The 25,213-nt window shown below is 41.7% G+C and overlaps 1 pseudogene; it reads right to left on the bottom strand.

Annotated features, from left to right (window-relative positions):
- Positions 1 to 16,290: 16,290 nt before the first annotated feature.
- On the bottom strand, positions 16,291 to 23,761 carry LOC135635962 (hexosyltransferase GAUT11-like; annotated as a pseudogene).
- Between the last annotated feature and the right edge of the window lie 1,452 nt (positions 23,762 to 25,213).

Below are 25,213 nucleotides of genomic sequence, written 5' to 3'. Positions count from 1 at the left end.
GGCTTTAGAAACAGTAGAATAACCAAGAAAGATTCCTTCGTCGGATTTAGCATCAAATTTTCCTAAGTTGTCGTTTTCATTTAAGATAAAACACTTACACCCAAAGACTTTAAAATATGAAACATTGGGTTTTTTATTGTTCCATAACTCATAGGGAGTTTTGGTTAGTAGAGGTCTTACTAGAACTCTATTCAAAATGTAGCATGCAGTATTTACGGCTTCGGCCCAAAAATATTTGGGTAGGTTGTGTTCATTCAACATGGTTCTTGCCATTTCTTGTAAATTTCGATTTTTTCTTTCTACAACTCCATTTTGTTGAGGATTTCTAGGAGTAGAGAAATTATGGTTGTATCCATTGAGTTCACAAAATTCTTGGAAATCATGGTTTTAAAATTCACCACCATGATCACTTCTAATTGATGAAATCATAGACCCTTTCTCATTCTGAACAAGTTTGCAAAACTTGGTAAAAGATCTAAGGCATTCACTTTTCTGTTTTAAGAAGTAAGTCCATGTGTATCTGCTATAGTCATCCACGATGACGAAGGCGTATTTGCTACCTCCTAGGCTTGATGTGGAGATTGGTCCGAACAAGTCCATATGGATCAATTGTAAGGGCCTAGAGGTGCTTATTTGATTTTTAGATTTGAAGCTACTCTTAATTTGTTTACCTAATTGGCAAGCATCACATACATTATCTTTGATGAACTTGATACGAGGAATTCCTCTTACAAGTTCTTTGGATGATATTTGAGTGATTAGTTTCATGCTAGTATAACCTAATCTTCTATGCCATATCCAAGCATCCTCATTCAAAGCAGAAAAACACATTTCATTACACAAATCATTGATGTCAATAGTGTATACGTTATTTTGTTTCAATGCAATCATAGATATGTTTTTGTGTGGTTTTTCAATGATGAAAGCATTAGATTCAAATCTGATAATATATCCTTTATCACATAATTGACTAATGCTCAAGAGGTTATGTTTTAAACCATCAACTAGCAAAACATCTTCAATAGAGAAGTTGGATTTGTTACCTATGGTTCCTTTGTCAATGATTTTACCCTTGTTGTTGTCTCCGAAGGTGACATATCCTTCATCTATGCTAGTGAGCTTAGAGAATTGAGATGGATCTCCGGTCATATGCCTTGAGCATCCACTATCAAGGTACCATCTCTTGCTCCTAGCTTGCGATGGTTTAGTTTTCTACAAAAAAGGATGATTTTTAGGTACCCATTTGCTTTTGGGTGCCTCATAAATAGATCTACATTTTCTATCATGTTGCATAGAATTTGTCATGGTTCCTTTAGGAACCCAGATCAATTTGTTTGGACTTATTTTTTTGAATGGACAACAATGTGTCTTGTGTCCAGATTTACAACAGAAGTTACATTTGTCTTGATGTCGAATATGTAAGATGGAGCCTTTTATGAAGGTGGTTGGATTTTGGTGAGGACTTCTCACGAATCCAATTCCACTTCTTTTTGGAACGTGACCCTTGTTCGTAAGGATCATGTTCAATGACTTGCTACCAACCTCGAATTTCTTCAAGGTGTCCTTAAGTAGCACGTTTTCCTTTTGGAAGGTTTCTAGATCATGGCATTTTATGCATGAGTTTAAACTATCATGATGTTTAGCATTTAACTTATCGAAATTACAAATAATACTATCATGCTCCTTTTTTAGCAATTTGTATTTACTACTGATAGTCTTGCACTCATCAAATAATTCATGGAAAGCATTTAATAATTCATCGAATGATAAATCTGCATCTATTGAATTTGTTACCTCATCTTCGATGGCCATTAAGGCGTAATGAGCAACTTGCTCGGTGTTGGACTCCTCTTCTTCGGATGCGCTCGAGTCATCCCATGTTACTTTAAACGCCTTCTTCTTCGATGTTCTTTTTTTGACTTGGGGACAGTCACTTTTGTAGTGTCCCAGCTTTTTGCATTCATAGCAGATTACTTGGTCCTTCTTGGGTTCAAGTTTAATTTTTGCATCATTTTTAAACTTGTTTCTTTTAAAAAACCTTTTAAACTTTCTTATTAGAAGTGCCAAGTCATCATCACAGTCCTCATCACTTGAGTTTTCTCTCAAGTGGCATTCAAAAGTTTTAAGTGCCATATCCTTCCTGTTCTTTGGAAGGATGTCTTCTTGCTCTTCATGAGCTTTACAAGTCATCTCATAGGTCATTAATGACCCGATTAGTTCTTCAAGAGAAAAATTGCGTAGATCTTTTGCCTCTTGAATAGCAGTTACTTTTGGATCCCAACTCTTAGGAAGGGATCTTAGTATCTTATTAACAAGCTCAAAATCTGAAAAGCTTTTTCCGAGTCCTTTTAGACCGTTGACGACATCCGTGAAACGGGTAAACATGTCGCCAATGGTTTCACTCGGTTTCATCCAGAAAAGTTCGAAAGAATGTAACAGCAAATTGATTTTTGACTCTTTTACTCTACTTGTGCCTTCATGGGTCACTTCGAGTGTGTGCCAAATATCAAATGCAGTTTCACAAGTTGAAACACGGTTAAACTCGTTTTTATCAAGTGCACAAAATAAGGCATTCATAGCCTTTGCATTAAGAGCGAAAGCCTTCTTCTCCAAATCATTCAAATCGATCATTGGAAGAGAAGACTTCGAAAATCCGTTTTCGACAAGATTCCACAGTTCAAAGTCCATAGAAATAAGAAAGATCCTCATTCGGGTCTTCCAGTAGGTGTAGTCCGTCCCACTGAACATGGGTGGACGCGTAATAGAATGCCCCTCTTGGTTTCCAGCGTATGCCATCTCTCTTGGGTTTTAATCCGTTAGAGAGTTAACCTTGCTCTGATACCAATTGTTAGGATCGAGAGCACTAAGAGGGGGGGGGGGGGGGGGGGGGGGGGGTTGAATTAGTGCAGCGGAAATCTTTTAGCGATTAAAAACGAAAGCTGCGTTCGTTAGATAAAAATCAGTTTTGATGCAAAAGCCGATTCTAAGATAACTTATGATTAAGTGCAGTTTACGTCTAAATACAGTTTACGTCTAAATGCAATTTGTGTCTAAATGCAGTTTGCGTCTAAACGCAGTTTTACGTCTAAACGCAGTTTTACGTCTAAACGCAGTTTGCGTCTAAACGCAGTTTTACGTCTAAACGTAGTTTTACGTTTAAAAGTAGTTTACGTCTAAAACACAGTTTTAAGTCTAAACACAGTTTGCGCAGTTTACGTCAAAAACATAGTTTTACGTCTAAACACAGTTTGCGCAGTTTACGTCTAAACACAGTTTTTACGTCTAGACGCAGTTTGCGCCTAAACGTAGATTTACGTCTAAACGCAGTTTCAAAGGGATCTGAACTTAGAAACTCGATCGTAAAAAGCGCAGAAGACAGTTTTGCAGAATCAAAACGTAAACGTAAACTGTAATGTAAATATCGTACGAAAACACCGATTTATGTCTGAATGCAGATTCGAAAAGATCAGCACTTAGAAACTTGTTCGTAAAGGCGCAGAGAGTAGAAGCTATGTAGGAGGTTTGCAGTAATGATAAAGTGCTCAAAATAAACGCAAACCAGAGATTTAGAGTGGTTCGGTCAGTCTTGACCTACTCCACTTTTGGCTTCCTCCATCGACGAGGTCACCGACGTCAACTAGGGGCCTTCCTTCAATAGGCGAAGGCCAACTGCCCTTTTACAGTTTCTCTCCTTTTGACAGGCTCAGGAGACAACCTTTACAGATCCTTTCTCTCCTCTCTTTACAACTCAAAACTTGAAGAATAGAAAGAGGAGAACTTTAGGACTTTACACAAATTTGAGCTCTTAGAATCACAGAAAAGATCAGGAATTCGGTGTGGATCTGTATCTTTTCAGTGCTGAATGGGTGGGGTATTTATAGGCCCCAACCCAATTCAAATTTGGAGCTCAAAACGATCAAATCCCGGAATTCCGGGATAAGGCGGTTGCACCTCCTGACTGGAGAGGTTGCACCGCCTAGCAGAGCTCGAAGACTGAGCCCAGGCGGTTGCACCTCTCTGTCAGGGAGGTTGCACCGCTTGAGTCTAGCTCAGAGACTGAGCCCCAGGCGGTGCCACCTCTTGACTGAGGCGGTTGCACCTCTCTGCTAGAGCTCGAAGACCGAGCTCAAGCGGTGCCACCTCTCTGTCAGGGAGGTTGCACCGCCCAGTCTAGCTCGAAGACTGAGCTCGGGCGGTGCCACCTCCTGGCTGGGGCGGTTGCATCGCCCAGTCTCGTTGGAAGACTCAGCCCAGGCGGTGCCACCTCCTGGCCTAGGCGGTTGCACCTCCTGGTGCAATCAGGGTCCGAATGGTTAGCTCCATTCGGCCCAATTTCAGTTTTTCAGGGGCCCAATTGCCCCAAGATTAAGCTAATGGGATCACCTCCCATTTTCTAACTTAATCAACATGCTAACTACGATTAAATCTAAGACAATTTCTGCAGCTTTGCTTCGGTGCGTCAATCGCTTCTTCCGGCGAGTTTCCGGCGAACTTCCGTCGATCATCCGATGAACCCTTGGTGATGCTCCTGCGGACTTCCGGCAAACTCCTGGACTTTGCGACAATCCACTTGGCAAGTTCCGACGAGCTTCGCTTGGCAAGCTTCTGGACTTCTCGGATCTGTTCTCGCAGAACCTCCGACGACCGTCCGAACTTCCGTCGAACTCTCGAACTCCCAACGTGATCATGAACTTGACTCCGGCGCAACTTCTGCTGCTTGTCTAACTTTCATCGTAGTTAATCCTACACACTTATCTCAACATTTAGATTAAACAACAAATGACAATTGACTTCATCATCAAAATCTGAGATTCAACAAGGATATCTTATTTTTGTAAAGATTTGTGTGATGCCAATGAAAGACAGGAGGCCAAACTAAATGACAAAATAGATGATGGATTGATAATAGTGTATTCCATCATGTATCTTAGAAAACAAATGCATATCTTTTATGGATGAAAGAAATTAATAGGATGAGAGAAAACTCTCACAAAATTAAGTTTTCTTAATCAAAAGATATGTTCTATGAGTATAGAAGTAACCGTAGAATCTTGTATTTTGATAAAGAAACCAATTGATAATTGTGTTTATGTTTTAATCTGTGTTTTGAGTGATGTAGGATGCTTAAATTAGGATGAGACAATTAAAACAGGAAAAATCATGTTGGGTTGGAGGAACATGTCAGAAGTTTAGACGTCGGGTCGGTGGATCGGTCGACGTATCGACAGAAGGCTTCGGGTCGTGAATTCGAACATCGGGCCAAGAAGACCGGACATTACGCCAAGGATATCGGAGTTGCGGAGTCAATTGGCCGATTGGGCAATAGGCCGCAGGAGAGGACGATGCGCCAAAGAATCGGACGAAGCGTCGAGGGACCAATGATATGCTGGACAACTTGATTAATGCTTAGTATTAATTGTTTAGATCAAAGTTTGTTTTACATGTGCACGATTAACTACGATGAAAGTAAGACATACAGCAGGAGTTGCACCGAAGTCAAGACCATGATCACGTTGGGGGTTTGAGAGTTCGATGGAAGTCCGGACAGTCGTCGGAGGTTCTGTAGGAACAAATTCGAGAAGTCCAGGAGCTTGCCAAAGAAGCTCGTCGGAATTGCTAGTCATAGGTGCCCAGCAAGCCAATCACATGAGTGATGGCACGTGTGACTTGATACAGAATCTTTTTGCTTATTATATTTTGGCGTATATCACTTTATAACTATTACATAAATGCATACATATATTGTGATGTCCTTCGATTTGTGCAATGGGAATCGGATCGTGATGAGATCACGATAGTGAGATCGATTCACCTTTAAACACATATCCTAAATAATCCCGGTCATAGGTTACTCAAGAGGGATATCGTGATAACCGGACAGACTGGTGTGCTGTATACCCGTCCATATGATGGATGCAGCTGGTCTCATAGCTACTTGTGTAGGGACACTAGGGATACAGTACAGGTGCTCATTGGAGAATGAGTTCACTGATTGATCCGCTTATGGAATGCTGGATGGTTAATGATGCCTTATTGTCAGACAGCGATTTCGTAGTCCTAGTGGTGTATCTGGTCCTTAGACTTGAGACACCAAAATGTCCTGTATTAGTGCTCCACTATTTGATACCAGACTTATAGGTTTGGCTGTCCCAGATCTAGTACAGCTGGTCATTGGGAGTGGTAGTCGACCTTACGAGGGCTATTGAGTATCGATAGAGGATCATCCACTCTTGGCGTCATGAGAGGAATATCCCATGTGTTCTTGCTCAGACAAATCCCTGGTCAGGGTCATTCGGGTTGAGGGAGAAAGAGTTCTCTGGGAGAATCCGATTAGAGCGAGACTCGAGTAGAAACCATATGGGTCTGACAACACCATGCTCGATATACGGTCTCTGGGATATTAGATTGATGAGGGACTATAGGTACACGGTAACTGAGGACAGACAGGTCCAATGGATTGGATTCCCCTGTATCGTCTGGGGACTACGGCGTAGTGGCCTAGTACGTCCATAGTCGATGAGTCGAGTGAATTATTACAGAGATAATAATTCACCGAGTTAGAAGGAGTTCTGACAGGTATGACTCACGACCAGCTCGATATTTGGCCTAGAGGGTCACACACATATGGTAGGCATTGCGATGAGTAGAGGTTCGGATATGAGATATCCGACGGAGCCCTTGTCTTATTGGATGCAGATCCAATACCCACTAGGGGAGGACCCATTAGGGTTTGACAGGGGACCTCTATAAATAGGAGGGATTCAGAGCCTCATAGGCTAGAGAGCTCTTGCTTGCCTTTCCTATTCTCCTCTCCACCTCAGAATAGGCCTGGAGTTTTGAGGAGCGTCGTCGCAACCCTGCTGTGTGGATCACCGCTAGAGAGGAGGACGCTTGACCTCCTTCACCCTCTCCTAAGGATCTGCAAGGAAACAGGGATATACGATCTCCCTAGGTAACACAATCTACTCTATACATAGTTTCATGTTTCGCGGATTTTTGTGTACCAATCTTCGCACGATGACGAACATCTCTTTGGGAATCGGGGATTTAGTTTTCTTGTTCTTCCGCTGCGCATGTGATGTCACCCCCAAAAAGATTTCCCAACAGTGGTATCAGAGCCAGGTTGTTCGTGTGAATGATTGGTTTTGAACTGCGTGTGTTGTGTTTAGGAAGAATTTTGACGTCAAAATTGTTGACGCAAAAACAAGGAAGGGTAGCAACAGTTGCTGCCCTCGATCCGCTTGCGTGCAGCGCAGTCGAAGGCGGGCAGCACAGGGGCTGCGTTTGCTGCAGCCGGCCGGCGGCCTGCTTGCAGCAGGCTTGCTGCCGGCGGGGCTGGTAGCCCATGGGCAGAGGCGCCGTAGGGCAGCGGCGCCTACCGCCGCTACTCCCGCGGGCGTAACCCCCCCACAGGGGCAGTCGCCCGGTAGGACAACACCGCCTACGGAGGCGGCAGCGCTCGAAGGGGGCGCCCACCCGCAGCGGCAGCGCCACCAGCGGGCGTGCCGCCTGCAGGCGAGGGCAGTGCCCTCGCCCCGCCGCACAGGCCGCCGTCGGCAGGGTGGCGGCGACGGCAGCAGCGAAAAGGGGAAAGGGCATTAGGGTTTTATGGGCAAAAGATAGTTTTGCCCCTCGGAATTTGAGAAATTCCAGTTTTTGTCTTTTGTCCAAATTACGAAAATACCCCTATGAATTCAGAAATTTCCTATAATGTCTCTGATTTCAGAAAATATTAATTAATTAAAAAGTTTATTTGATTATTATTATTTATTATTATTATCTAGTAGTCCTACATGATGATGATTATTTATACATGTGATGTATGATGTGTAGACGGATGATCATGGACTGTGTGATGTGTGTACCTGTGATTATTATTATTGAGGTTTGCAAGCCTCCATTATATTTTCTATTTATTGTCGGGCCTGCGTGCCTATGATTAAGTTGTAATCACATGAGGAGGCACAGCGGGAGCGTGGATGCGATAGCGGGACCCACGAGACGGACGATCGTGATGCATGAAGATGCATCAAGATGTCGACGGAACCGACGAGGACGAGATGAACGATCACAGGGCATGGAGATGCACCGTTGCACACATAGATCTTGATGTGAGTGATTAGGCCTACTGGCTCGGGCCTAATCATATTAGGTTGTGGTTCATGATCATCTGGTGTAATTGATTATACACATACTATATATATATATATATATATATATATATATATATATATATATATATATATATATTTATTTATTTGCATGTGATGTAGATATATATTAAATATGTATATGTGTGATATGTCATATTAGGAGACCAAATCATAGAAACATCTCTCGATAATATTAAGTCGGTAAACGTGAGGCAATTAGATTGACCCACGTGGCCTTCCATTGTTATAAGTAGGAACCGATTCCCGATGTAGGTTGAGTTGGTCGAGTCCCTCGAGACTCACCTATATTGCGATTCGCTATCTTGCTTACGACATAGAGATGTCACCGATGACCTGAGGGCATGGTATACTTGGTCGAGTCCCTCGAGGGTATATCATCAAATCAGACTCATCTTGTAACGAAGGTGTTGACTTAACCGAGCATCATGGTTGGTCGAGTCCCTCGAGGCCATGGTGATTCGGAGGCCGAACAAGACGAGAATCATAAGGAGTTGTAATCGACAAAAGTTGCCTACCTTTTAGGCTTAGTGTGATTGGTCGAGTCCCTCGAGGTTACACTAAGACGCTGATTGGATCCTGATCCCCACTAGAAGTCTGCCGGAGACTTCAATTTCACGTGCTGAGGGTGTCGGGTGACTCATTAGAAAAATAAGTGGGAGCATATTAAGATAAAAGTCCATATCTTAATAGTTTATTTCTTGCAAAATCTGTATGTTATTCATTTCTGCTGCATCTTTATTTTCAGAAAATGTCGCTTTCAAATCCCTTACGTGGCATACTTGATGTCAACCGCCTCACCGGTCCAAATTATACGGATTGGCTCCGTAACTTGAGAATTGTTCTCACAGCGGAGAAAATCGTGTACGTCCTTGATACAGTGATGCTTGCGCCCGAAGAAGGGGCAAACGAGGATGAGATCACTCGCTACGTGAAGTACATTGATGATTCCACTCTTACTCAGTGCTATATGTTGGGCTCTATGACTCCTGAGTTACAGAGACAACATGAAAAGATGGATGCCAGATCCATTCTCCTACATGTCCGTAAATTATTTGAGGAACAGGGAAGGACTCAGCGATATGAGATATCTAATAGCCTCTTCCGCGCTAGGATGACTGAGGGGACACCGGTTCAGAACCATGTCCTAAAGATGATTGAGTGGATAGAGAAACTCACAGGTCTAGGAATGGTCCTAGAGGATAACTTGTGTGTGGACATTGTGCTTCAGTCCCTACCAGATTCCTTTTCACAGTTCATAATGAATTTTAATATGAACAAGCTTTAAGTGACTCTCCCAAAACTTCTCAATATGTTGAGGGAGGCAGAGAGTACTATCAAGAAAGAGAAGCCAGTTCTCTACATTGGTGAGACCAAAAGGAAAAGGAAAGCAGAAAGGTCCCTTAAGAAGGGAAAGGGCAAGGGCAAACCGGGTAAAGCAAAGGTTGCTAAGAAAGACCCAACAAAGGACAAAGGCCAGTGCTTCCACTGTGGTAAAGATGGGCACTGAAAGAGAAACTGCAAAGAATACCTTGCAGAAAGGGCGAAACAAAAGCTTGATGAAGCTTCAGGTACATTCATGATCAGTCTCCATTTGTCAGACTCTTATGATAACATATGGGTATTGGATACCGGTAGTGCTTATCATATATGCAATTTGTTGCAGGTTCTAGCAAGGCCTAGGAGACTAGAGAGAGGCGAGATGGACCTCAAGATGGGTAATGAAGCAAAAGTTGCTGTAGTAGCTGTTGGCGAGGTCGCCCTACATCTGCCTAGTGGAGCTTTTATTGCATTAGATGCATGTTATTTTGTTCCTTCTATTATCAAAAACATTATCTTCATTTTATGTTTAATAGTTAGTGGATATAAATTTGTTTTTGAGAACAATGGTTGTTCGATATTATTAGATGATAAGATCATCACGAAAGGAACATTTTAATGTTTTATTTATGTTAGACACCACTCCACATATCATGAATGTAAATGTGTCCAAAAGGAAATGAGATGAGTTGAACAGTGCATACCTGTGGCATTGTAGGCTAGGTCACATCCATGAAAGAAGGATTCAAAAGTTGCTAAATGATGGATATCTAGATCCATTCGACTATGTGTCATATGCAACTTGTGACCCTTACATTCGTAGAAAACTGACCAACTCTTCATTTAATGGAACTGGAGAGAGAGCCACTGAGTTGTTAGAACTCATACATAGTGATGTATGTGGACCCATGTCAACTCATGCCATTGGAGGTTACTCCTACTTCATTACATTTACTGATGATTTCTCAAGGTATGGATATGTGTACTTAATGAAGTACAAGTTTGAGGCCTTTGAGAAATTTAGAGAGTATAAGAATGAGGTGAAGAACCAGACTGAAAAGAGTATCAAAACTCTTCGATCAGATCGAGGAGGTGAGTACTTAAGTACAGAGTTCACTCAGTTCCTCAAGGACCATGGGATATTATCCCAATGGACACCTCCTTATACACCTCAGCTCAATAGTGTCTCTGAAAGAAGAAATAGTACATTATTAGATATGGTACGATCCATGATGAGTTTCGCTGACCTACCCATCTCATTCTGGGATATGCCCTAGAAACCGTAGCTTACCTTCTGAACAGAGTTCCAACTAAGTCGGTAGTGTCTACACTATATGAGATATAAAAAAGGAAGAAGCATGATCTTAAGATTGTTAAGATTTGGGGCTTCTCTGCCCACGTTAAAAGACACAATCCCGATAAGTTAGAATCAAGGACAGAGCGATGCAAATTTGTGGGATATCCCAAGGAAACTTGTGGGTATTATTTCTATCATCTCGAGGACCAAAAGGTCTTTTTAGCTAAGAGAGCAGTGTTCCTTGAGAAGGAACACATTCTTGGCGGAGACAGTAGGAGAATGATAGAATTGAGCGAGGTTGGAGAACCAAGCTCAAGCACCACTCTACAGCCCGAGTCTGTTCAGGTACCTAATACACAAGTTTCAACTTTACGCAGGTCTGATAGAGTATCCCATCCTCCTGAGAGATATGTGGGACATATTAGAAGAGAGGATGTAGAGGATATTGATCCTCAGACCTACGAGGAGGCTATTATGAGTATAGACTCCGGGAAGTGGCAAGAAGCCATGAATTCTGAGATGGATTCTATGTACTCTAATAAGGTTTGGAACCTAGTTGATGCACCCGAAGGTATTGTACCTATCAGTTGCAAGTGGATCTTTAAGAAAAAGATCGGAGTAGATGGAAAGGTAGAGACCTATAAAGCAAGGCTAGTGGCTAAGAGGTATCGTCAAAGGCAAGGTGTTGACTATGACGAAACCTTCTCACCCGTAGCAATGCTAAAATCCATTAGAATTCTATTGGCAGATGGATGTGAAAACCGCATTCCTCAATGGAAACATCGAGGAGGAGGTGTATAAGATGCAACCTGAGGGATTCATGTCCAAGAACTGCCCAGATAAGGTGTGTAGGTTGCTTAGATCCATTTATGGATTAAAGCAAACTTCCCGAAGTTGGAACATAAGATTTAATGAGGAAATCAGATCTTATGACTTCGTTTAGAACGAATATAAGCCTTGTGTATACAGAAAGGTAAGTGGGAGCGCTATCACCTTTTTGGTATTATATGTGGATGACATCCTGATCATTGGGAATGACGTAGGAATGCTATCCACAGTAAAGGCTTGGTTATCTAGACATTTCTCCATGAAGGACTTAGGGGAAGCATCCTATATTTTGGGGATTAGAATCTATAGAGATTGTGTTAGAAGGAGTTCTAACAGGTATGACTCACGACCAGCTCGATATTGGGCCTAGAGGGTCACACACATATGGTAGGCATTGCGATGAGTAGAGGTTCGGATATGAGATATCCGACGGAGCCCTTGTCTTATTGGATGCAGATCCAATACCCACTAGGGAAGGACCCATTAGGGTTTGACACGAGATCTCTATAAATAGGAGGGATTCACAGCCTCATAGGCTAGAGTCTTTGCTTGCCTTTCCTATTCTCCTCTCCCTCTCCACCTCAGAGTAGGCCTGGAGTTTTGAGGAGCGTCGTCGCAACCCTGCTATGTGGATCACCGCTAGAGAGGAGGACGCTTGACCTCCTTCACCCTCTCCTAAGGATCTACAAGGAAACAGGGATATACGATCTCCCTAGGTAACACAATCTACTCTATACGCAGTTTCATGTTTCACGGATTTTTGCGTACCAATCTTCGCACGACGACAAACATCTCTTTGGGAATCAGGGATTTTGTTTTCTTGATCTTCCGCTGTGCATGTGATGTCGCCCCCTAAGATTTCCCAACACAAGCGCTCTCCCTCCATGAGAGCAAGGGATAATGACTTTCACGGGAGTCCTGCCTCTATGGTACCATGGCGTTGCCATGCCCATGGCACTACTATCCGTCGCCTCGCATCTGCATCCCTTTTCTTCACAATCAGTAGATATGCCTCTGTGGCACTCCTCCGAGTCCACCTCCATTCTAACTTATGCTTGATTTTGGGTAGCTAAGTCCCTCTGGACTCGTCGTCGCTTCCTCGCCCCTTTCGACCCCCTGCTTCAACACCTCAGTGTTCTCCAAGCAGATCCCTTTGGTCGATGGAAAGACAGACTGCAACTCTCATGCATGGCCTCTGCCATCACGTTGTAGGGTTTGCACCAATTCTATTCTCCTTAGCTTCTTTGGTAGCAACGTTCGCTTACTCGACCTTGTTCTCTGACTTGTCGGGCTCCCTTAAGCGAATATGGGCTTTGGAGCAATCCAACTCTCCAGCTGCTTCGATCATACCTCTGCATGATCAAGTCCCTCCTATGGGACTCATTGGTACTTGCATTCGAACTTTTCCCTTGGTGGAACCCAGCCCCCATATGTTGATGACCAAGGCTTTCATCCGATGCAAAATTCGATGCACACACGGAAGACCCGCCTCTACGGTACCATGACCTTCACTCTTTAAATCCATAGCCCTTCTTGCCGTCATGTTGTTCACCGAAGTGGAGCTTCTAGTAGCTCCCGATCATACCTCTGTATGATCTAGTCCCTCATGGGACTATGTCGTGTGTATCGTATTGCCACGAACTGTTCCACCACGATCCGCTGCACCATATCACTTCCTGGTGACATCTCTATTGCATTCTGATCCTTGTGGGATGAACTCGAATTGTGAACCCTCCATGTGTGGCCTCTACCAATACATCGCAGGGTCTCTTCCACCTTCAATTTTGTTCGCTCCTTTGGTAATCGACCTTCATCCACCCACTCTTGGGTCACACCTAGATGAAGCACCACTCTAGGACAGTCCGTCACCTAGTAGCTCCCGAAGTCCCCCAACTTCATTGCAATTAGTGCACCATTGTCTGGATCCTAGGCCTCTGCCCCTACTAGTATAATCTTCGCTGTGCACCGCTTCCTTCATGGCAACTTGAATGGCAACATTGTGACATATTCTTTAAGAGTGCCCGCCTCTGCATCCTTTTGCCCTATGCTAAGGCCTTCTGAACCCAACTTCGCCTCCGTAAATTGAGTCACCTTAGTTCCTCCATCAAATGCTCCTCCGAGATAAGGTGCATGTTCCCAGAAGGTCCCTTCGTCTTTGACACAATGCAAGATGAGTCCGCTTCGTCAGAATGAATGACCCATGGAACAACATGATCCTACTCTTGTTTCTACAAGAGTTCATGTTCTTGACCTCTGTCCAAGGAAAGCACTATGCCTCCGCTCCATGTTCCATCTTCTATGCTGGCTCCCTTCATGCGGCTTGGGTACTCTGCCAAGTTACATCCAAGTTGCTCCACTCCTCATTTTTGCATTAAGTTTGATGGTGGCCCTCGCGCCCACCATTCCACGGGTCAGCCCTCCCTTGAGTCCGATCTCCATATCGACTCTAAGTGTGCTTTCATTTGTGTTGCTTTGGGTCGCTCCCCCACTTGATCTCGCAATGCATCTACCAATGCATTCTCTCGAGCGAGATCATGCGACGACTCCTCGTCGCTCGCTCAGTCCATTGAGCTTCGTGGAGTTGTTATTTGTTGAGGTACTCCTCCTTAACTTGTGAGGTTCGTCCCACATGATTCTCCCTCTGGAGAGCTGGGACTTATCCCTCCTGGATAACTGTCCCATTGGAGCAACATCTCTCTTCGTTTTGGAGACCACCATCCCCTTGGACTACTCCGATCTGCTGAACAAACTGTGCATTGTTCTGTCTCCTGCAAACACACTTGCTAGATTGCGACTCCACATCAATACAGCTCCCACTGCACCACTCAAGGCCTAGCAACATGCTGAACTCGTTGCACACTTCAGCCTCCTACGGATGTATCCTTCATATGCCGAAGAGAAAGTTTCAATGCTCCATGGCACCGAGTTTTGGTCGCCTTGGGATGGCCGCGAACATTCCATCGTCCGCATACAAGCCCATGCATGAGTACCGAATTCTTTGAGTTAGTAATTCCCCTCACCTCTGTGAGCTTTGTATAACTCTTTCAGTCACTGAGCAACTCATTCCACCTTGGATGGTCTCATCCTTTACCAAGCGCCTCGCTTGCCTTGAGCACCATCAAGTATAGTTGTCAACGTTGAGCCGTAGCTCAAACTCAGCCATCCCAACCTTTGTGCGCTCTGCATTCTTCCAAGTTTGTCTGTTCTCGTGGTGCCTCTTGCGCGAAGGGTTGGCCATTCCTCTGAATGTCAATCTCAGATGTCCGCTCCTCCGAGCGACTCCTTTTCCCTACATCTCCATACCCGTTATCCTCCAAACGGTCGTGCGTGTACTGACTGCCCTCAACGTAGCCTCGCTAAGTCCCCCGCATTTGCATGTTAAGTGTTTCTATGAGTGCTTGTCCCGCTCTGATACCATTTGTAATGGACATAGCTGGTTTTGCCTAAGTCGTGCGGCACCCTTACGTGTCCGTCCGCAAAGGTCAGCCTCCCCGAAGCCTCCCATGGTCCCTTAGGACCCATAAAAGAGAGAATAGGATAGAGAAAACGCCTCACTCGGGATCCACAAGCAAACATATCTGAAAACACTTCACAGACAATGCAAATTACAAACAGACTTTACAAGCTCTGAACAGTTGCACAACAAAGGGTAAAATGGTCCATTACAGACCGAAAATCTCTCACACGTGTCCACATGATACAACCTTTATTTACACATCTAAAGCGGCCACTAACCTAACTAAAATGGGACTATTAAGCCTTCAGTCGTCCCTCTACATGCTGTACAAAGCATGAACATACCAAAAGACATGACATACATAAGCATTACATCAAACATCCTGTTCAGAAGTTTATCCGTGACAGCATGTCAAGAGCAATTATATTACAAGTTTTCTAAGTTTTGCATTTTTTGCTTCTTTCAAGATAGCAATTCTTTGCTTCTCTTTATATTGCAAGATTTGCAATTCATTGGTAGTGTTCATGGTAATAAGTTCTTTCAATGAAACGATCGAGCTAGCAAATTTTCCTTCCTTTGAAATATACAGGCTAGTAAACTAACTCCCCCTTTATCATTATCGAAAAGAAGGTAGAAATCAATGACTAAAAAATTTAACCATTATACAAGCCATATTACAAAATCATGTCATGATATTAAGAAAATTCAAGAAGGAACAAATCTTTTTAATAGAGCAAAAGAATTATACAACCAATGATCATGATTAAAATATATCAATATCATAGATCAAGACATGATTCGTGATTCATCATAAAGCAAATTAATTTTCAATTATCACATAAGACATTTAAAGAATTTTTGAAACATAGGAGAATGATTAATTTAAGAATGTAATGTTTTAATCAAATTCAAGTGATGAATACCAATACTTTCAAGTATCAATTCATGAATACCAAAAGATATTATTTGTGATTCCAATTTTGCAAGATCAAGATTATGATTTAGATAAAACTTATTTAAGTAACAAGAGAGATTAGTTTTGTTTTTCCTAGATGAAGATTAATTTTGCAAGATCAAGATTATGATTTAGATAACGAACAATTATGTCCACCTGTGAGAAAATGGACCTGTTCATAAGTTCAGATTTTATCAAGAGATGGTGCAGAGAATTGAACTCAACAGACACTCAAACCTTTAGAAAAGGTATGATCATAAGCATGGTATGGCATTCATTCAGACTCGCAAAAGGAATAGATCAAATCAGGTTACAACATTATGAGTCCTGAATTTAGGGAGTAACAGAAAAAACTGGTTCTAGTGTATCTTTCTTTTACAAATTCCATCTAGATCATCCAGTTTCCTTGAAAACCTGTGGTCCAAAAATGTATGATCTAACAAGCAACTATTACATCTTCCAAAATGAATTATTGATTTCTACAAGATATAGTATATCTATGCTGCCTCGTCATAGCGCCCGACCTTTTCTCCTTCAACAGGTAAGGCTTGAAAAATGGGCACTGAACTTGACCATGAGAATACTAAAGATAATCTCCAGACAACCATATGTCAGAACCAATGTATCTTAGTGCATGATGCAACCTGCAATTGATGGATGTCTAAAGTTGATGTATCTTTCCCATAAATGCTTGTATCTTCCGATAGCCAGCTCTAGCCAGGGCTTCATGTTCCCATTGTAATGCACAACAGCTGCACTCTCAATCAACCTATCATCAATATCTTTGTCATATCCCAGTCCTAATACATGCCATCTCCGGTCAAGGGGCTCAATCAACCCATAAAATGTGATGAGGCCAGGAGAAAGTGTCCCTGCCTTCCAGAGCATCCGATCAGCATTCTGTTCCTGCCAGTAGTGATATTTGGCGGTAACATTTACCTTTTTCCATGCTAAAGCATGGGGTCAATGATGTTCATCCCAAATGCCCATCCACATGCCTGAGGATCAAACTTTGAGTTGATGATTGGATTGGAAAAATTCAGATACTTGTAGAACCGATGGAATGCCTCTAGACCAGTGATTTAAAAAGCGCTAGGCGCCAAAAGATGCCAAGGTCCAAAAACGCCCGAGGCACTAGGCGCTCGCCCGAGCGAAGCGAGGCGCTAAAATATAAAAATATATAATATAATTAATAAATATAATTATTTAAAATTTTAAATAAAAATATGCTATTAAATTAAGAAAATCTAAGATACAAAATCACAATGTCACATTAACAAAAAGTTTCAAAATTCAAAACATTAAAATTTTACATCAAAGTCATTCATCATAATCAATATTATCGTCATTTTTACACAAATCATCTTCATTGAATTCGTCTTCTTCCTCTTGTTCTTCGATTCCTTCCTCTTCATCAAGATATGTTTCATTCTCTATGTCTTCAACAATAGCAGGAGCCGAGCTTGATGCTTTTGCACTCATTTTTCTCTTTGATATCTGTCTTGTATATGTTTGTAATTCTCCAGCACCTGAAGCTCTTGCCACATCTCCCCACGTCAATCTATCATCTTCAAATACAAGCTCGTCTTCAGCATCTTGCAAGTTAGCACCCATTTCTCCTACTAATCACTCATTTGAATCATCAATATCTTGCAATGAGATTGAATCAAATCTATTTTTCAAATCATGACGAGTCTTCAAAGCTTGATTATACTTTATGTAAACAAGATCATGCAATCGTTGATGTTCTAACCGATTTCTTCTCTTCGAGTGAATCTGTCATGTCATATAATTTAAAAATATATTAATATATATATCTAAATAAATAAATTAATTAAAATAAAAATATTTAGTAATACTTACATGCTCAAAGACACTCCAATTTCGCTCACAACCCAAAGCACTACATGTCAAACTAAGTACTTTGATAGCAAATTTCTGTAAGTTCGGGGTGGAATTTCCAAATAGACTCCACCATTCAGCTGCAAAATTTATGTTATTATTAGCAATAACATAGTAACATAATATATATGAAATTAATTATATCAAATTATTAATACCTGGAGAGGTAGTTGTCTTGGATCGAACAGCAATTGGAATTCCAAAAAGACCTTCAGCATTTTTATATAAAGATAATTCATGAATAATCTTATCTTGAACCTCAATACTGGGAACTAATCTTGCAACACACTGATATAACCCACCCAAAACTTCTGCATCAAATCCAACAGATTTAATCTTATAAAAGAATTCAGGGTTCAAATAATATCCTGCTGCATGTAAGGGACGATGAAGTTGACAATTCCATCTTTCGTCAATGATTGTAAAAATTTTCTCATATTTTTCTTCATTTTCATTAAAAGATCTTTTAATCGTCTCCTTTGCTCTATCCATAGCCTCATAAATATATCCCATTGCAGGCTTATTTTCATTATCCACCAACCGAAGGACTCGAACAAGAGGGCTCATTACCTTTAATATATAAACTATATGATTCCAAAAGGATGGCATTAAGATAATATCAGCAGCCCTCTTGCCTTTTGCTTCTTTTGCCCATTTACTTGTCACCCATTTCTCAGAGGTAAACATATTTCTCAGAGTATGTTTTTGACGATGCACGCTCTGTAATGTCAAGAATGAAGCAGCAAATCGGGTAACACTATGTCTCACTAATTCTTTATTCCCTGTAAATTCTCTCATCATATTCAAAGCCCCAATGTGATTATAAAGAAATCCAACAACAAAAATTGCCCTTTCTAAGGTTTTCTTGATTTCTAAAATCTTTCCAATATCTTCCAACATTAAATCAATACAATGTGCTGCACATGGAGTCCAATACAAGTGTTGTCTTTTTGATTCAAGCAATTTACCTGAGACAAAGGATAATAAAAATGATAAGACTTAAGAGTTTAACACACTTAATTGAAGATAAAATAATTAACAAAATCAAAAGATGAATATTACCAGCTAAAACATAGTTGCTTCCATTGTCGGTTATGATTTGAACGATATTTTGTTCTCCAATTTCTTCCACGAAGTTGTCAAGTAAATCATATATCTTGTCTCCAGATTTTACAAAAGATGAAGCATCTATTGACTTCACAAACATAGTCCCTAAAGAACAATTAACCATAAAATTAATTATACTCCTGCGCCTCCTGTCAGTCCAAACATCTGACATAATAGAGCAACCATGTGTTGCCCATGATTCTTTATGACCCTTTAGTAAGTCATTTGTATAATTCAACTCTTTTTGCAGCAATGGAACTCGCATCTCATAATAACTTGGAGGTTTTAATCCTGCACCATATCTTCCAATAGCTTTAATCATATCCTTAAAACTGTCTAAACGAGTTGTACTAAGGGGAAGACCAGCCTGGTAGAAGAAGCGAGCAATGTGCTGAATTGTTCTTCCTCTTATTTCTTTATCACAAGCATCACTTATATTTGTTTGTCTCAATTTTGAGCCTCCTGCTTGCCCTTGTTGTTTCTGGGATCCTTGAAGCATATATAGATCCATCGGTCCTTTTCTACCTTTCTTAGTACTCATAACTTCTTTTCCTTTTTTGTCGTATACTCTTTTTTCACTTGGGTTAATACTTGCAGAATAATCTTCTTCTTCATCCCTGAGATGTTCAACATTGTCTTCTGGTAAATTCCCATAAGATTCATTCTTTTGTGTCTTCTTTTCATTCATATAATTCAGCAACTCTTCTTTTACCTCAGGTGGACATTTTTTGCAAGCTGCTGCATTCTTGAAATTTCCTACTAGATGTTGTTTTGCACGAAAAATACTACCTCTGGTAGTCTTATCGCAAAATATGCAAGTCACTGCATTAGGATCTTTCTAATCCTTCAAATAATTATACTTCCATGCAGGATTTTTTTTGATACCATTGGAGACTCTATTGAGTTGCTCTCTACACTTGCCATTTTTGTTGAAACCTAACAATAATTTCAAATAAATAAAAATTAACAACATTAAAATCAAAGTAATATATTATTAATCTATTAACAGAAAATTAATCATTTCAAAATTCAAATAAACTTAATATTAAGAGTATACTGAGGAGAAACGAGGAAGCAGCAGTGGCGAGCGGCAGCAGCGTTGGCGGTAGCAGCGGCGGCGAGCGACGGCAGCAGCGTCGGCGGCAGTAGCAGCGGCGAGCGGCGGCAGCAGCGGCGAGCGGCGATAGCGGGAAAGGGAAAGGGAGCGGAAGGCGCGAGCAGCGGGAGGCCTCGAGGGAGGCGCGAGCAGCGGGAAGGCTCGCGGGAGGGCTCGCAGGAGGCGGGAGGCGCGAGCAGTGGGAAGGCTCGCGGGAGGGCTCGCAGGAGACGCGAGCAGCGAGAGGGCTCACGGGAGGCGCGAGCAGTGAGAGAGCTCGCGGGAGGTGCGAGCAGCGACAGCGGGAGCAGCGGCAGCGAGCGACGAGATCGCGATCGGGATCGGGATCAGGATCGGGATCGGGATCGAGAGCGGCAGCAGGTTAGTGTTGGGTTAGGGTTAGGGTTAGGGTTTGGGTTATATCGGTTTAGTTGGTTCGATTGAACCAACTAACAACCGAACCAGACCTAAAATTCTGGTTCGGTCGCCTTGGTTTACCCAGGAGCTCGCCCGAAGCGCCCAGCGCCTGGGCTCGGGCGAGCGCCCAGGCGGCGCCTGTTTGAAGCGCGCCGCCTGGGACATTAGCGAGGCGCTCGGGCCTCGCCTCGCCTCGCCCGAGCGCCTAGGCGAGCGCTCGAGCGCCTTTTACAATCACTGCTGTAGACAAGTCTCCACAGCTCCCATAACGTTGCCATGCAATTCCACAGTGTATAGAGGGGTTAGATCCTTCTGCACCACAATGTCATCATCAAGAAACAGCACCTTTTCCAATAGTGGTAATATCTGTGGGATGTAGAAACGCAAGTGGTTCAACCGAGACTCAAATCTTAGATCCTCAAAATTCATTTCCCCACTTTGGTCTTTCAAACTGTCCTGAAATAACTGTCGAATTAGAGGAGAGTAAGAGGCATTCAACCAGGAAAACTCCTTTATGCTTCGGATTTCTACTGTACACCCTCTAAAATCATTCATGAGAAACCAAGTAGTCATGGCCCAGTAGTTAACCTCATCAGTTACCACATGAAACACAAGCTGTTGAGGGTGGTCAGCACTCGAGACAGTTGAATTTATGACAACAGAAGTTGCCAGCACGTTGTCAGAAAAGATACAGAAATGGTATAGGTTGTTGTCCACAAGCCGAGGAGAATTCCTCATTTCATCGGAAAATCTTTCAAGTGCTGGATTTCTGAACCACTCCTCTGTTAGCTTCATGCTTAAACAATGGAGACTTTTGGACATAGCTTCCATAGCCAGTTGACCAAACTGGACGCTCTGAACTATTGCTGAATTTGCACGCTCTTCAAGGGCAAGAGCGTGGCTCTTCAACGTTGATATAGTGGTGCTTACATCATAATGGAAGTCTTGGGCCTTGAATATTAGCTGTGCTAGTTGATTGATTATCGGATGTGCTTCTTCTTCAGTGATATTTTTACCCCTCACAGCCGCTTGAGAGAGCAGCCATCGGCAATTCTTTATCTGTGAGCTAAGCTCCCAAGCAAATTGAAGGTTGTTATGCTCTTTGGCTATCACTACATATGCCTTAGCAAGGGTCATCTGATCAGCAAGTTGCCTGGCAAAGGAGGAGCTACTTAAAAGTTCCTGCGTGAGATTTAAACTTGTATGCATAACTTCTTCATTGGTCAGGCCCTTCTCCTGAAACAATTAAGAAAAGACAGCTGAGAAGCCTGCCACTAGAAAATTGAAAGAGGATGCACATGCTACACTTACATCCTTCAAATGACACCATGCATATTTAGCAAGATATTAAAGGATAATAAGATCAAGATAGCACACAATTTAAATAAACTAGCAATCAAATATGACTGGCAGAGACTGGACGATTGTTTTAACATCACATTTCAACAAAAATTTTGATGAGAGAGGTAAATGATAGCTGAAGATTGAGAAGACAATGTGCGCATGCTTCAATAATTAATACTACTTGTTGAAAGTTAACTCCAGAAACCTTGTTTGTAGTCTGGACATCAGGTTCTACCATGAGTGTAAAATTTTAGAAAAATTTGAAGAGGTTACTAGTTTCGGAAATATATCCACAACCTATTTAAGCCAATAATTTTTATGTAAAGAACAATTTTGAAGTCATATGGACACACAGTCGCACATACAAAAGTTGTTATGATTGTTGACGAGGATTCCATATCCACAATAATGTTTGTTTTGTTACTACCTCCAAAGTGCATTATAAACCATCCACTTGGCCACCATAATAATACATAAGAAATTATACTACTTTAGATAGTACAAGCACTCATCAAGCCTCCTTCCAAGCAAATCTATGAGAAAATTGTCTTATGCAACTTGGATTTAATTCACATGTTGATGATGCTAGTCCTTTGATATCATATTCAGATCAAATGGTAGCACAGAAATTGCAAAAGTGAATCTTTTTGGGTAGTTAGTCTGATGCTTTGCTGGACACAAACAGAAAAAAGACAGCACTTCATCCTCAGGATGCGATCATGGTGTCACCGAAGAGCTTCTTTTTCCTTCTTTTAATTATACAATTCTTAATTTTGAAACAATTATCTTACATGACATTGTTAGTAGCGACAGGTTTTTTCCCCATAAAATTCATATCTTCAACCCGAAGTAAACATCACAAATTTTTCATGGGAACCGTGAGTCATACACCCAGTTTCTGAGGCTAGTAATGGACACGTTGCTCAAACCAATCAAAATGTTAATAATCTGCCATTCTTGATTTTTGCCACGAGAATCATTTACTAGATGAATGTAAATTGTTCATTAAGTCCTCCCTTGGGTTTCGCATCTGATCCCATTGTAGCATCAACTCCATACTTGATTCTCATGCTTCAAATGGAAGATTCATGATCAACTTGTTCGTAAGCAAGAAATAGACCCCCAGTCTATCAGAAAAATAAGAACTTCTTCGAATCAACTACATGGATATCCAACCTAATGTTTGAGACGAAATTCCTTCGCTCACCAAGTTTTCATCAAGAACTCTCCTACTAATTAACTTGATCCTGGTTTCACTATCTACTGCATCAAATAAAGAACTTATAAGTAATCCTTGTTCGGATTTCGTGACTGCTGTTACCAACAAACTAGATCGCGCGATCCAATTGTTTTGACTGTTTATGTAGCACGAATGTCTTCAATTCATAATCGAATAAAAAAGGAACAATTTCTAGCAGAGGTCGTACCTGCACAGGCGCGGCGTGCTGGTCCTGGCGGTGCTGAAAGAAGAAGAGAACCACCCCCACGACGAAAGAGATCCCAAGTAACGACCACATCCAACCGGGGAGGCGCCTCCTCGCTGGGCGCCGGAACTCGGGTGCCTGCCGCCGCATCTCCCTTCGATCCCAGACCCCACTCGTCCCCACGAAGATTCACACTGAATCAGCGAACCCAGCCGCTCGGATCGGTGTCCAAACACGTCCAAGTTCGATCTCCTCTCTCCATCGCCGCCACCGGTTCCGACTCGAGATTGCGAATCGAATCTAGTAAAGAGAGACACAGAGAGCGAGGAAAGCGATGATTTGGTGTCGAAGGGTGCGACGGGATCGGAAGTCTGCGATGGTGGCGATGACGCATTTGGAATCCCGGAGGAGCGATATGGGAGGGAGGGGGCGAAGTGGGAGTCTCATGATGCCGATCGACTAATTTTTAGCCGTCTGATCGACGAGATTCGGTGCGGTCAGACAAGGTCAGTGAAGATTCGACGCGTTGTTTCAGGTACAGTACAGGGGAACCCACCAATAGCTGCATTGTGTTGGATTGTCTCCGTCTCGATGCGAAAGCGTCCGGACCATCGGATCGGCCAGTCAAACAGTGTGGATTGACTTCCGTACGGTTCATTGAATCCTCAGGTACAATAATTGCGTGACATTATTGAGTAGGGTTTTATTTGCATAACTAACCTTTAGAGTCTTAAACGAACGACTTTACTCCAATTAGTTCAATACACTACTAATTTCCTATGATTTGTAAGATCACGTATATTAATACATGAGAATAATTAAGGTTCCAGTCAATTTTGACAATCGTGTGTGTGAAGTGAATGAAGAACGACATTCAAATCAATTTTGTCTATGATTTTCTTATTTTCGAGTAGTAAAAAATATTGCGTTTGAGTTATAATTATATGGGTTAATTATAGATTTTTTTTGTAATTAATTATTTTTAATATCTCAATTTATATATTTTTAAAAATTATATTATAATTTTTATATTTATAAAAATAAAATATTTAATTTTATTTCTCACGTCGTCAATTTTACTAACGAAAATATCATGATAAACCAAGTACTCAATAAACCTTTATGGTATTTCCATTAGCAAAATTAACAACATGATGAGAAATAAAATGAAATGTTTCCGATATAATTTTTAAAAATATAAAGATCAAAATACTAAAGATAATTAATTATATAAAATAATCAATAATTAACCCTAATTATGTTATCGCGTAAGGCCACCTGCACTAATAATTTTAGAAATTACACAACGTTGGAAATTCAATATATCTCGCCTTCATTAATTATTCGTCATATTAACTGCCAGGTTGTAGTGCTAAATTTTAATGAAGACACTAACGAGACGTTAACACAAGTTGTAGTCTGTGGTACTCTTAAGTAAAGCCACTGTCCTCATCCTTTACCCGATGTCATTTTAATGATTCAAATAATGCATATAAAGATCCCAATAAAACAGATATGGGTAAAGCTGATTCTTACTATAATGAATGAATGGAGGTGTATTTAATTGGATGATAGGCGACAAGTCATCATTTAATTTATGAGGCATTGATTCGTGCTTATCATCACAATATTGACGCATTAAATGCATATATTCTAAACATGATGAGATAAGATCGATACGGTACAAGATATCCAAATCTATTAGAACAGATTTATTTCTGATGTGACAAGGGAAGGGGCAGAGAACATCACGGAAGGACGGCAACTACTGATACGGAGCAACGAAGAGAGAACAGGAGATGAAATGCTTCACTCCAAAACCAAAACACAGGATCACCGCATCTTGACGACCACAACGGCGACGAGCACTACCAGACCATGCAAGAGCTTCACGG

This window comes from Musa acuminata, chromosome BXJ3-4, assembly GCF_036884655.1.
Source record: "Musa acuminata AAA Group cultivar baxijiao chromosome BXJ3-4, Cavendish_Baxijiao_AAA, whole genome shotgun sequence".
In the NCBI taxonomy this organism is placed as follows: Eukaryota; Viridiplantae; Streptophyta; class Magnoliopsida; order Zingiberales; family Musaceae; genus Musa; species Musa acuminata.
This window is presented reverse-complemented; position numbering and strand designations above follow the sequence as displayed.